This window comes from Mesocricetus auratus, unplaced genomic scaffold, assembly GCF_017639785.1.
Source record: "Mesocricetus auratus isolate SY011 unplaced genomic scaffold, BCM_Maur_2.0 Super-Scaffold_100676, whole genome shotgun sequence".
Lineage (NCBI taxonomy): Eukaryota > Metazoa > Chordata > Mammalia > Rodentia > Cricetidae > Mesocricetus > Mesocricetus auratus.
The window spans coordinates 106,620,644-106,631,871 of NW_024429266.1; the positions used below are offsets into that span (position 1 = coordinate 106,620,644).

General features: G+C 46.5%; 1 pseudogene; it reads right to left on the reverse strand.

The window, feature by feature from the left end:
* Positions 1 to 2,317: 2,317 nt before the first annotated feature.
* On the reverse strand, positions 2,318 to 5,485 carry LOC121136522 (annotated as a pseudogene).
* Between the last annotated feature and the right edge of the window lie 5,743 nt (positions 5,486 to 11,228).

Consider the following 11,228-nt stretch of genomic DNA (forward strand, 5'->3'; position numbering starts at 1 on the left):
CCCAGGCCGAGTGACAATAATCAGGCATGTGGGTGTCCTCCATATGCCCACTTTCCTTACACTTTTTTAAAAAATTGATTAATTTCCTAATGCGTATCATACTCTATTTCCATCTTACTAATTTTCATAACATCTACTGTTTCCTGTTTTTAGTTTAATGTCATTTCTGAACAGGTTGTGGTGATACTGATGGTACTACACTGGAGAAGGGAAGAGAATAAAGGGTTCAAGGACAGCCTTGGCCACATAGCCACTCTGAGGTCAGCCTAAGCTATATAAAGCTAAAACAAAATCTGTATTACTGAGGGAATGTGTTTTTTCTTTTCTGAGCTCTGAAGAGAGACGGGTAGAGGGAGAAAAGGCTTCCCATAAAGCATATCTGCTTGCTTTGTTGTCATTTGATTTGGCTCATCTATTGGTTGCATTGGTTGTGTTTTCTTATTGTGAAAACACATTTTCCAGGGAATTTTCTTCCTTCTTTTTACTCTTCTTATACTGTCTTTCTTGAGTGCTCATCAGTGCTTGTCTATAATTAAATGGGCTTCTTTCCTTCTCGAGACTCACTTCCTATAAGGACAAGCTGGTAAATGGGAGAGAAGACGAATCAGTTCTTGGTCTATTTGTGCTGCAGTAACAGGGTACCAGAGGCTGGCATTATAGAAGGAATGTGATCCTCACAGCTCTGCAGACTGCGTCCAGGAGTAAGATGCTGTCAAACTTGGCTCTTGAGGCAAGACTGTCTCCCATCCCCCAATACTATTTAAACACCCGAAAGAAAGAGCATCGCAGCCTGTAGTAGACAAAGTCAGAGAACAGAGGTACACTCCCTGTTGCAAACTTTTTTGTAAGGGAACTTAACCTCGGTTTTGAGTCTTGACCAATCAGTTCCAAAGGCTACATTCTGTTACATTAGGGACTGTGTTCAAGCATGAATTTTGGCAGAGCAAGCAACATTCCAATACAGTCATCCACTGCCAATGTCTTAGTTCAAGGGATCTGCCTTCTGTTGTAAGTAGGGCTGGTCTACTTTTCCCTCACACTTCTGAACCAAACACATGGAGATTTTCTTCACACAAACTAAAATCCAACTCTCAAGACACCAGCCTACAATTTAATTCATCTCTGACACAAACTACCCATTTTAGCATAGATCTCCAAGGTGAAGGAGCCCAGTATCACTAAGACTGCCCACCTCACAAAAATTCTACATTCCCATGACCCCATATCAGCCTTATTAAATTGCCAGGATTGCTCATAGAACTCAGAAAAAATCCTTTTGTTCACATTTACTGCTTCATTATAAAGAATACAACTTCAGTCGAGCAGAATGGAAAGGATGCATGGAGCCAGGGTTGAGGGTTGAATACCACACAGTCCTTCCATGCCCTTTCTGAGCAGCCCACCCACACAGAACTTTAAAATGTTCACCAACAGAGGCTCTACGGTGCTACCTACAACACTGTATAATAGTCTCCTTGATGCTGCAAGGATAAACGGCACACTTACTGAAAGTAAAAATAAGTATTTATTGTAGAAATTACTCACAAGAGATCAAACAAGTAACCCAGATGAGCCGAGTAGTTTTCCACCACCGAACTGGAAGCCGAAAGCTGGGAAAAGAGACCGAGACTTCCGTTGTTCAGTCTTTTATACCTTCTTCCGTAATGCCCCTAGCCATGCCCAAAAGTGGCCCTGGCTAGTGACGTAGTTCACCGCCTACGTCCGTATACAACTTTAGTCATGCCTAAAGTGGGTGTGTTTAGCGGTGTGGTAAACCGACCTTTTATTACCTCATCTGTATGATCTGTATGTGCCTCTAATAAGTCACATGGCTAATGGTGGAATTCTGTTTTCCTCCTACATCTCCTTAGGTAGACATGAGCATTCTAATCCCTGTCCACTAGAAATTAGCTCAAACTCCAGCTCCTGTCCCCACCTCAGAGACTGATTAGTGGTTGGAGTTAAAACTTCCAAACCACTAATTATGTCTTGGGCATTCTGCTAGCTACCTACAATCTCTCTGGATACAAAAAACAATCTTACTAATCAAGATAATGAAAATACATTTGGAAAAAACATGACAGCAATCAGAAAAACCAATATGTATTTTTATGGAAGCACACTATGACTGGTTTTATTTCTGATAATCTCTGACCACTTAGGAGTGTTGCTCTCCCTTTTCGTGTTCATGGACACCCCCAAATTTCTCTCAGGCTGCTTCCTCCACAAGGTTAAATGTTTACTGACTGTTCTTTGTGTCCTACCAATTCTGGCAAACCTCACCCCCACTTCCTCCCTGTGCCTGTCACCCTGCACACTAACATGCCATGCTGTCCTTCGCCAGCTCAGTGCAGATTGTGATCAGTCTCCTTTTTATCAAACGCAATGGGAAGTTGTATCCCTGGTCCCAGGCTTTCTCACCTCGTTCCTGGCTTAAGCTACTCTTCTGTACAGCACGCCTGCTGTCTGTGTTCTCTGTGGGTAATGCTTGCTGAAGAGCAGAAAAGCAATTCAAGGTGTGGACGAGTAGCGTCTGACACTGTGTCTGAGGGCTTAGCTCCTGAGCCCCCACTGCTGCCCTTGCCCCAACTCAGTTGCCTTCCCGGTGCAAAGAGCTGGTTGCTGGAATCCATGGAACTGGGCTAAGTGATCTTGGTGAGACGTGAGGTGTCACTGGGGCGGCTGCCTTTGCTAATGGGGACAGTATTCCAGCCACCATCACCCACAAGGGGAAGGCGACGGCTGATGGGCAGGCCTGGAGTGCCATGCTGACACCTGTCGCAGCCCTTGGCCATTCGCTGCTACACCTTGATGTGTTCTCGGGGCTCTCCCATCTCAGCCTCCTTGTGGATCTGATCAATAGTCTTGGGACCCTGATCCCCTCGGTGAGGCACCCAATTGCTCTGCCGAAGACCCAGTACATCCTGCAACATAAAAAGGATTGGAGATGAGGTCTTCCTTTCTTTAATGATTTTTTCCATTTGGTTGAAATACTGATCCATTCGAGGCTTGGCTTTTACACAGTCCAGGTCTTTGCCAATAGTGGTGAGGAGGCGACAGAGGCACTCCAGGGACTCTTCATCATGGTTCCTAAGCAGTTTGACCACACAGTCATGCATTATTGCTTCAGCTTGAATAACTCTCCAGTGACTGTGATGTTCCCTAAAGAGCACCATCGAGCTGTGTCCCGGCCTCTCCCAGTCCCTCCTTCAGGCGTCCCCGTTCTTCTGTCGCAGCGGCTTCATCCATCTCGTTTTGCTTTTTTTCAAAAACTTCGTCCTCATCTTTGCCTTTCTCAGATTCCTTCTGGCGTCGATTTAACAACGGTTTTCGAAAGCTCACAGTCACTGATGGTTTTCTGTAGTGGGCACGTTCAGCGCCATGGGGCAACGGCACATGTTGGCATAAGCCACAGAGAAACTGGGCTCCGAAATGGCTTTCTCAAAGATGAGGTCAGTAACTCCTGGGAGGCGTTCCTCCGTGTCAGTTGCCAGCTGTGTCACCTGCTTCATCAGCTGCCGGAACATCTGGGTGACAGCTTGTTCAGGATGGAGCACACACTGGGGAGCAGGTCCTGGGTTTTGCTTCCATCGGCATCCTCTTCCCCTCGATCCTCATCAGCAGCTGTCCGTTTGCTACTGGCTTCTCGGCCTTGTTCAGTTTTATGTCTTCAGTCATTATCATGGATGAAATGATCTTGCGCGTTTCCTTTCGTGGGCCCTGCTGTTGAGGGTTGGTCGGCCAAGGTTGGCAATGGATGGAGTGAAATCTGGGCCACAGTTTATGCCAGGTAGTCTGAGGGATCCAGCTGCTGAAGTGGTGTTTTATTGGCCTTGTCCAGGACCACATCGGGGATATGGGGCAGTGCTTCTGGTTTCTGCACCTGGCAAAGATAAACTGAGAGCCCAGCAAGAAGTCCCTGTCACAGCGCTTCTTCTCCTCAAGGTTCAGAGGCTTCCCCTGATCTGACTTGTATTCGTACTTCTCTTCCCCAGGCTGGATGTTCTCAGCACTGTGAATTTTGTCTTCCTTAGAGTCCCGGGTTTCATCTGCTTCCTCAGGCTGTGGGGGTGCAGTGCTGCCCTCTGACTGGGTTTGGGGTGCTGTCTGTGGGAGGCTGATTCTCTACCTCTGGTACTGCTGGGTCCACCTCCTTGAAGGAATCCAGAAGGTCAGCCACAGCCTCCTTCTTATTTAGCTCTTTAAATTTCTGCCTCCTCTTTGGCACAGATACTGCCACTTGGGTGGCTGCGGCCACACGTGTTGTGGCAAAGAATGGTGTCTTGTGCCGTGGATGAAGAAACCTCCCTGGCCTGTCCTCTGGCTCCCTGACTGGCCTTAAGTCCACGGGTGGAGGCGAGGGGGCTCTATTAAGCAGGTCCTCAGGTTGGGCAGTTGGAGCAATGGGCACAGGCGACTCAGAAGCACAAGCTGAAAGAGGAGGAGAAGCTGGCTCTATGCTCGACTCCACCTCTGGCTCCAGATCCTCGGATGGGACCATGCCATTGGACTCATGAGTTTCTGTCTGATGAGGCACCAGGGCGGTGGAAACCTGGAGAGGACTGGAAGAGAACTCAGATTCTGGAATGGGTCTGCTGAGCGTCACTTCTGCTTCCAGTATGGGTTCAGTAAGAGTGGGCTCTGGAGACAGGCATATTGGCTCTCCAGTTTCACAAGAGGTGGGAGTCGACTCTTCTACAGACATTTGTATCATCGTCGCTGTCATAGTGTCCCCAGGAATAGAGAGGATCCCAAGATTAGACTCAGAACCTGGCCCCAATATTGAGGTTGGTGATAGGTTTGGAGAACGCGATGAAGGCTGAGATTCTGTGCCTTGGCTGTGCTCTGGGCCAGACAATCCTCGCTGACCCCCAATGGCTGCTCCCTGTGATCGGTCATCTGGCCGGATAATGACAGCAACCTGAGGGGACTCCCCATTAGGCTGAGGCTTCAGACCGCCTCCCGTCTGGGGAGGAGTGGGTGTAGAGGCAGTGCGAGCCCCAGACATGATCTGTTCTGTGATATCCTTCCCTCCTTGGTTTGGGTCTCAGATTCAGTTAGTTTTGTGCTCCCTCTTAGGAGCAATCTGGGGTGGTTGTTCATCAGAACTGGGGCAGGAGCCACACTAGCAGGAAACTGCTGCACACCTTGGGCTGGATGATAGGCACCAGCATAGGCCCTAAACTCTGTAGGGCTTGCACCCGGGGCTCCCGGCTGCACAGGGTACTGCAGTGTTTGGTGTTGGGACAACATACGTAGAACGCCCCTTTCCAGGGATATACTAGGCTCCTTGGGAGGCTGAATAGGAGATCTGGGAAGGGATCATCATTACTTGGGATCCAGAAGGGTAGACATGGACAGCTGGGCCAGGACGGGCAGGGACTGCACTGTGCACTCGGGAGTCTGCACTGCTCGGGGGCGGGGCCCCGCTAGAGTAGAGGCGCTGGCTGGGCTGAGAAGGCCTGTTCATTTGTGCTGCTTGTGGCTTGCTAAACACCACCTGTGCGATCTGCCCCGGGGGAAACGCAGGAAGGTGGGGGATCTGGGGGCTGAGGAAACCAAGTCTATTTCATGACTTACAGGAGACCCTGGAAGGGAAAAGAAGCAGGGAGATACGTGCTGACCGGGACGTCCATGCACAAACGGCACAGAGCAAGCAAAGTCTTTTGCTCTAAGCCTGCTCTCACAGGACCCCTACCTACTGTCCACATGGGTAGGCACTTGCTAGATCACTTTAGAGCTGACACAAGTCACTGTGACTTCACGTTAACCAATGAGGGTGTCTTTATTGGTGTGTCAATCTGATTGGCTCTGATCTGTATCTGTCACCAATCAGGTCGCAGATCGGGATGCACACACAGCACGAGCTGAGTGGTCCACAGTCAGTCGTTGCCAGTCTTGCAAGTGAAGGCAGAGCGTTCACTTCACTGATACCAGTGCCAGTGGCAGTGCGCACAGACAGTGCTTTCTTAAGCCGCAAATTGGAAGACGATTTTATGATCATCTGAAGCAACACCAGGTACAGCCTCATTGGCTGCTGTCTTCCAAGGCTATTTTGTTTTCATGGGACCCAGAATGCTCTCTTTGTCAAAGACACTTTGGAGTGTGGATTGGGCCACACTGGACATTGTTCCTATTGGCTGACTCGTCAGGAACCCCAGCCTGGATTCTAAACCACCCAGTTCTCTGTCTCTTTTGTCTAAAGAGTCTGTGATGGCTGAGACACACAGGCTCCTCCTCAGAATATTGTGGGCCATCCCAGGGAGACTGCTGTTCTATTCCTTGTCCTCAGTGACATATGTTAAGTGCCCTCCCTCAATATTTGTGGGGTTATTAGGGTTTTGCTTTGTTTTGTTTTTTGGATTTTGATACAAGTTTTCTTTGTGAAGCTATGGAGTCTGTTTTGACACTACCTCTGTAGACCAGGCAGTCCTCAAACACAGGGAGACCTGCCTGCCTCTGCCTTCCAAGTACTGGGTTAAAGACAATCATCACCACCACCGCCAGTCATGTTCCCTCAAAATTTATATTTTGGGACTGACATGTCCCACATAACAAAGTCATCTTCATTTGCAACTGTTTTCTGGAAATAACTGAATTACATTCTTGGAGCTACAGGCTTTTTACCCTGTATCTTCATTTTTTGCTTTTTTTATGAGGTTTTTCGTTTTGTTTCTTTCTTTGGTTGGGTTTTTTTTTTTTTTGAGACAGGCTTTCTGTTAAGAGAAGCTTTCTTGAGATGGAGCCGTTCCGCCAGCCTGGTTCCAGAGCCGCGTCAGTCCCAAATAAACACACAGGAGGCTATATTAATTATGAAGCTGTTGGCCTTGCTTGTTTCTTACTGGCTAGCTCTGACTTAAGTAATTACCCCATAATTGTTAATCTAAGTATGTCTCTTACCGGAGAGGTTTCCGGGCTTCCTACCCCAATGGCGTTACATCTCGACTCTCTTGTGTTTCTCCTTCCCAGAATCCTCCTGGACTCCTAGTCCCTCCCATCTAGATTTCTATTGGCTCAACAGTACTTTATTGACAAATAACAGGCAAATAACAGGACTTCCCCAACAGGTTTCTCTGTGAGCTTTGGATCCTTTCCTGTGGAACTTGCTCTGTGGACCAGTCTGGCCTAGAACTCAGAGAGATCCACCTGCCTCTGCCTCCTGAGTGCTGGGATTAAAGGCCCTCGGCCCCACTGCCTGGCCCCTTCTCTTCATATGCTTTATTTGCCAATATTTAGATTAGTATGCCCTTCAGTCCCTCAGTCGTGAACTCATCTTGAGCATGAACATGACTTCCTTTATGTTCTGTTGGACTTGCTGACCGTTTCAAGTGATTTCAATTAGGATGGTCATATTTAGGTATATAAACTGTTGGCTTATAGTCTCTGCTTATCTTACATTTAGGGTTATTTTTGTTCTATTTATTTATTTTGATGTGTGTTATTTTTCTGTCGGTGCCACAACACACACTTTGGCAAGTAAGATGAAAACTGGAGAGTGGAGGTCACTGCTCTTTTCCCAACACGTGGGATAAAGGAAGGAAAGCTTGGAAGCATTGCAGAGGCTCAGATTTCTGTTCTGTTGAATTTACTGAAAGTTTCAAGTGATTTCAATAAGGATTGTCATGTTTAGGTGCATAAACTGTTGGCTTATAGTCTGTTTATTTTAGAGTTAGGGTTATTTTGTTCTGTTTGTTTATTTTTGCTCTGTGTTATTTATCTGTGGGTGCCACAACACACACTTGGGGAACTCTGGGAAAACTGAGGGGTGGATGTCAGTGTTTTTATTTTTTTTCAGCATGTGGAATCAAGGAAGGAAAGCTCATGTTACCAGGTCTGGAGAAGGCTACTATAGGCCTTTTAGAAGATATGGGAAAGTGTCTCTTTCCTTTTCCCTTATTGAATAGTTGGAAAATATTACTGTCAATTATTTTAAAACTTGGGTAGAATGCACATATGAATATATCATCCAGTCTTTTATTCCTTTTGGCATTTCATAATTGAAGATCTTTTAAAATAAATTTGTATTTATCATATACAATCTTATTTTACAAACCAATCCCAGTTCCCTCTCCTCCCACCCTCCCATACCCACCATAAATCCCCCATCCACACTCCAGGAAGGATGAGGCCTCTGTTGGTGGATAATCAATGTCTGTCACATCATTTGGGGCAGGACCTAGGTCCTTCCCCATATATCTACATTCGTTCCACTGCCAGAAGTCCCATAGACTGCCCAAGGCCCCCACTGACACCCACATTTAGAGGGCCTGTTTCGGTCCTACGCTGGTTCCCCAGATGTCACACTGTGGTCTGTGAGCTCCAACTTGTCAGGTCAGCTGTTTCTGTGGGTTTTCCCAGCATGGTCTTGACCCCTGTGCTCATCACCCCTCCCTCTCTACAACTGGATTCCAGGAGTTCTGCTCAGTGCTTGGTTGTGAATCTCTGCTTCTGCTTCCATCAGCTACTGGAAGAAGGCTATTTGATGGCATTTAAGGTAGTAATCAATCTCATATAGTGCACAGATATTGCCTGCTGGCCCTTTCACTCAGGACAGACTAGAAGCAGTGCAAACACAAATCAGACCTTCTGAAACCATCTATTTTCACAACCATGGCAGAGAAGAAGTGTGGAAAGATGTATTCTGTCCGTGATCTCAGTGCACAAAAGGCACAGAACAACCATGACAAAAGTCCCAATACTGCCAGTGGCCCCATAGACTACCCAGGCCTCCAAAACTAACAGCCAGTCCCAATACAAATAAAAGCCAGGTATCAGACATTTAGGGTAGCCTTTTCCCTACTGTAAAAATTCCAATAAAAGCATAGGTGTATGCATAAGATCAAACCATGCCTCCTGAACATGAATGGGCTTTGGGAGATCATTCCATAAGGAGGATATTCTCTCAGCCTAGATACATGGGGGAGTACATTATAAAAGATAACCATTGTTTAATACTAGTCATTATTCAAGTGTATAAAGTTAATGAGTGTGTATTAAATACTAGGTACTGAATTTACCCAAATTAATCACTGTTGATAACCTTGCTTTTCCCTCTCCCTGGATCCTGGGCCACCTGCCCTGCTCCTGCTCCCAATTCCACTCCTTCTTCTCCCCCATTGCTTCTCGTCAGCACCCACTCTGCACCACCCTTTATTGAGCCTGAACCTTCTGCCACCTGCCTGTCACTCCCTGCCAGCCTTCTGCTGGGCCCGTGCCTTCTCCTTAGGGAGCCTTTTCTGGTTGTGGATACTCTCTAATCCTCTGGCTCTCTCCCTCCCTCGGGATGGCTCTTCTCCAAGGCTACCTTTTCACCCCTGGATCCATTTTTGACAGGTTATTGCTGCTCTCTGACAACTGTCAAAGGTTGCATGACTGCATAGTACATGTTTAGGTGGCTGCATAAGAACTCTGTGTGCAAAAACCAGCAATCACCACATGAAAGCCTCTCTTAATGGACCATTATCCAGCTATTCCCACTCCTAGATGCTGTGAAATCTAAGCCAGTATCTCATTCATAGAAGGTAGGAGCTGTGTCATTGCCATGTTTGACACCTCAGATAATGGTATTCACACCCATCAGACCCAGTTGCCCTCCATGATTTTACATGTTTGCACGAGTACATTTATTTAGAGACAGGTTTCCTGTTGCACAGGCTGACCTCAAACTCTCTAACTCCCATGAGATCTGGGAAAACAGGCATATGCCACTTACCCTGATGCATGTGGTCCTCACAATTGAAACCACAGCTGCTTGGGTACACACCAATCAGCTCCTGCTGTTTGATTTCTCATTATGGAAGTGTTCCATGTGCCCAGGATGGTGTTCTACTATTGTTTCATCCAAGTCACAAGTCTAAGGAAGTATCCATTCATCTTCAATGGTAGATCTGCTGACCTCATGTGTGCAAAAAATGAAAACCCTACATTTAATTAAAGCGCTTGTCATCACTGCATGTCTGTCTAAGAAAATACATGTTTGGTATTATCAACTATACAACTAACCTTGGCCTGAGAGGTCATGGACTAGAGAACAGAAGAAAACTACTACTTTCATTATATTAAACAAATGTAACATTTAACTGTATTCCAAAAGTATATTGTTGTACCCACATATAAATATAGCAGCTGATCCTCATCAAAGCACCTTCCTTTTGACACACTGGACAACTGCAGAGACCCACAACTGGTCAAAAGGCAGAGTTGTGACTATGCCATGCTACACCTAGATTGATAATGGTGCAATTGTGTCTTTTATGGGACAGGTTAGCTCTGCCTCTCAATAATGAGGCTACAAATGCAAGACAAATATGAAACAGCAGTTCACACGCAAATGCAGACAGGGTCAATTCCACATGAAACACCATGACAAGTATTACAGGTTATCAGTACCTGTGGAGACAGGGAGAATCAGTCTCCTTCAGGGACAAGCTCCCACTAAGTTGTTCACTCCCCAGTGGTCTGCTCTCTACATCCATACAAATGAACGAAGATAAATGTCCTCAGTAGGTTAGAAATTCCTGTGTCTATGTATGAGCACAAAACCACATACATACATGTATTTAATATGTTAAAGGGTTCATGTTTGGTGCTTACATGGGATGAGCTGAGGCAGAAGAGGGAAGGAAGGTGGCCGGAGGGATTAGATGCAGAGTGAATAAGTGGAAAGTACCAAATCCTGAATAGCCAAATTATACACACACAGACACACACAAGGGAGTGAGAGGGAGAGGGGGAGGGAGAGGGGGAGGGGGAGCGAGAGGAGATAAAAACAGAGTAGCATGAGGGCAAGAGAGAGAAAGATAGGTGTTGGGCCAGAAGGTATCCCCTCAGCCATAGTCCAATCCCCCAGCCCCCATACGTACACAGCAGATCATGATGCCAGGTGCTGATAAATTCTCATTCCCTTACAGTCAAAGCCCTCTATACATGGCTAGGAGTCGTATCCTTCAAGGTGTCCTCAACTGAGAGCCATGACCTCCCCATGCAGATTTTGGAGTCAGTTACTGCTCAGAATTCCCTCTTCTATAGCCACTGAAACACATATACACATATACACATGGGAGGTCACAGGTTGTGTGAGGTTAATCCAAGCTAACAACTAAAGTATCTATGAAAACACACACACACACACACACACACACACACACACACACACACAGAGTTAGTTTTCTGGTCCTGCTATGTATAAATGTCTATGAAATACAAAAGACTTGTATTTCATCTCCTTT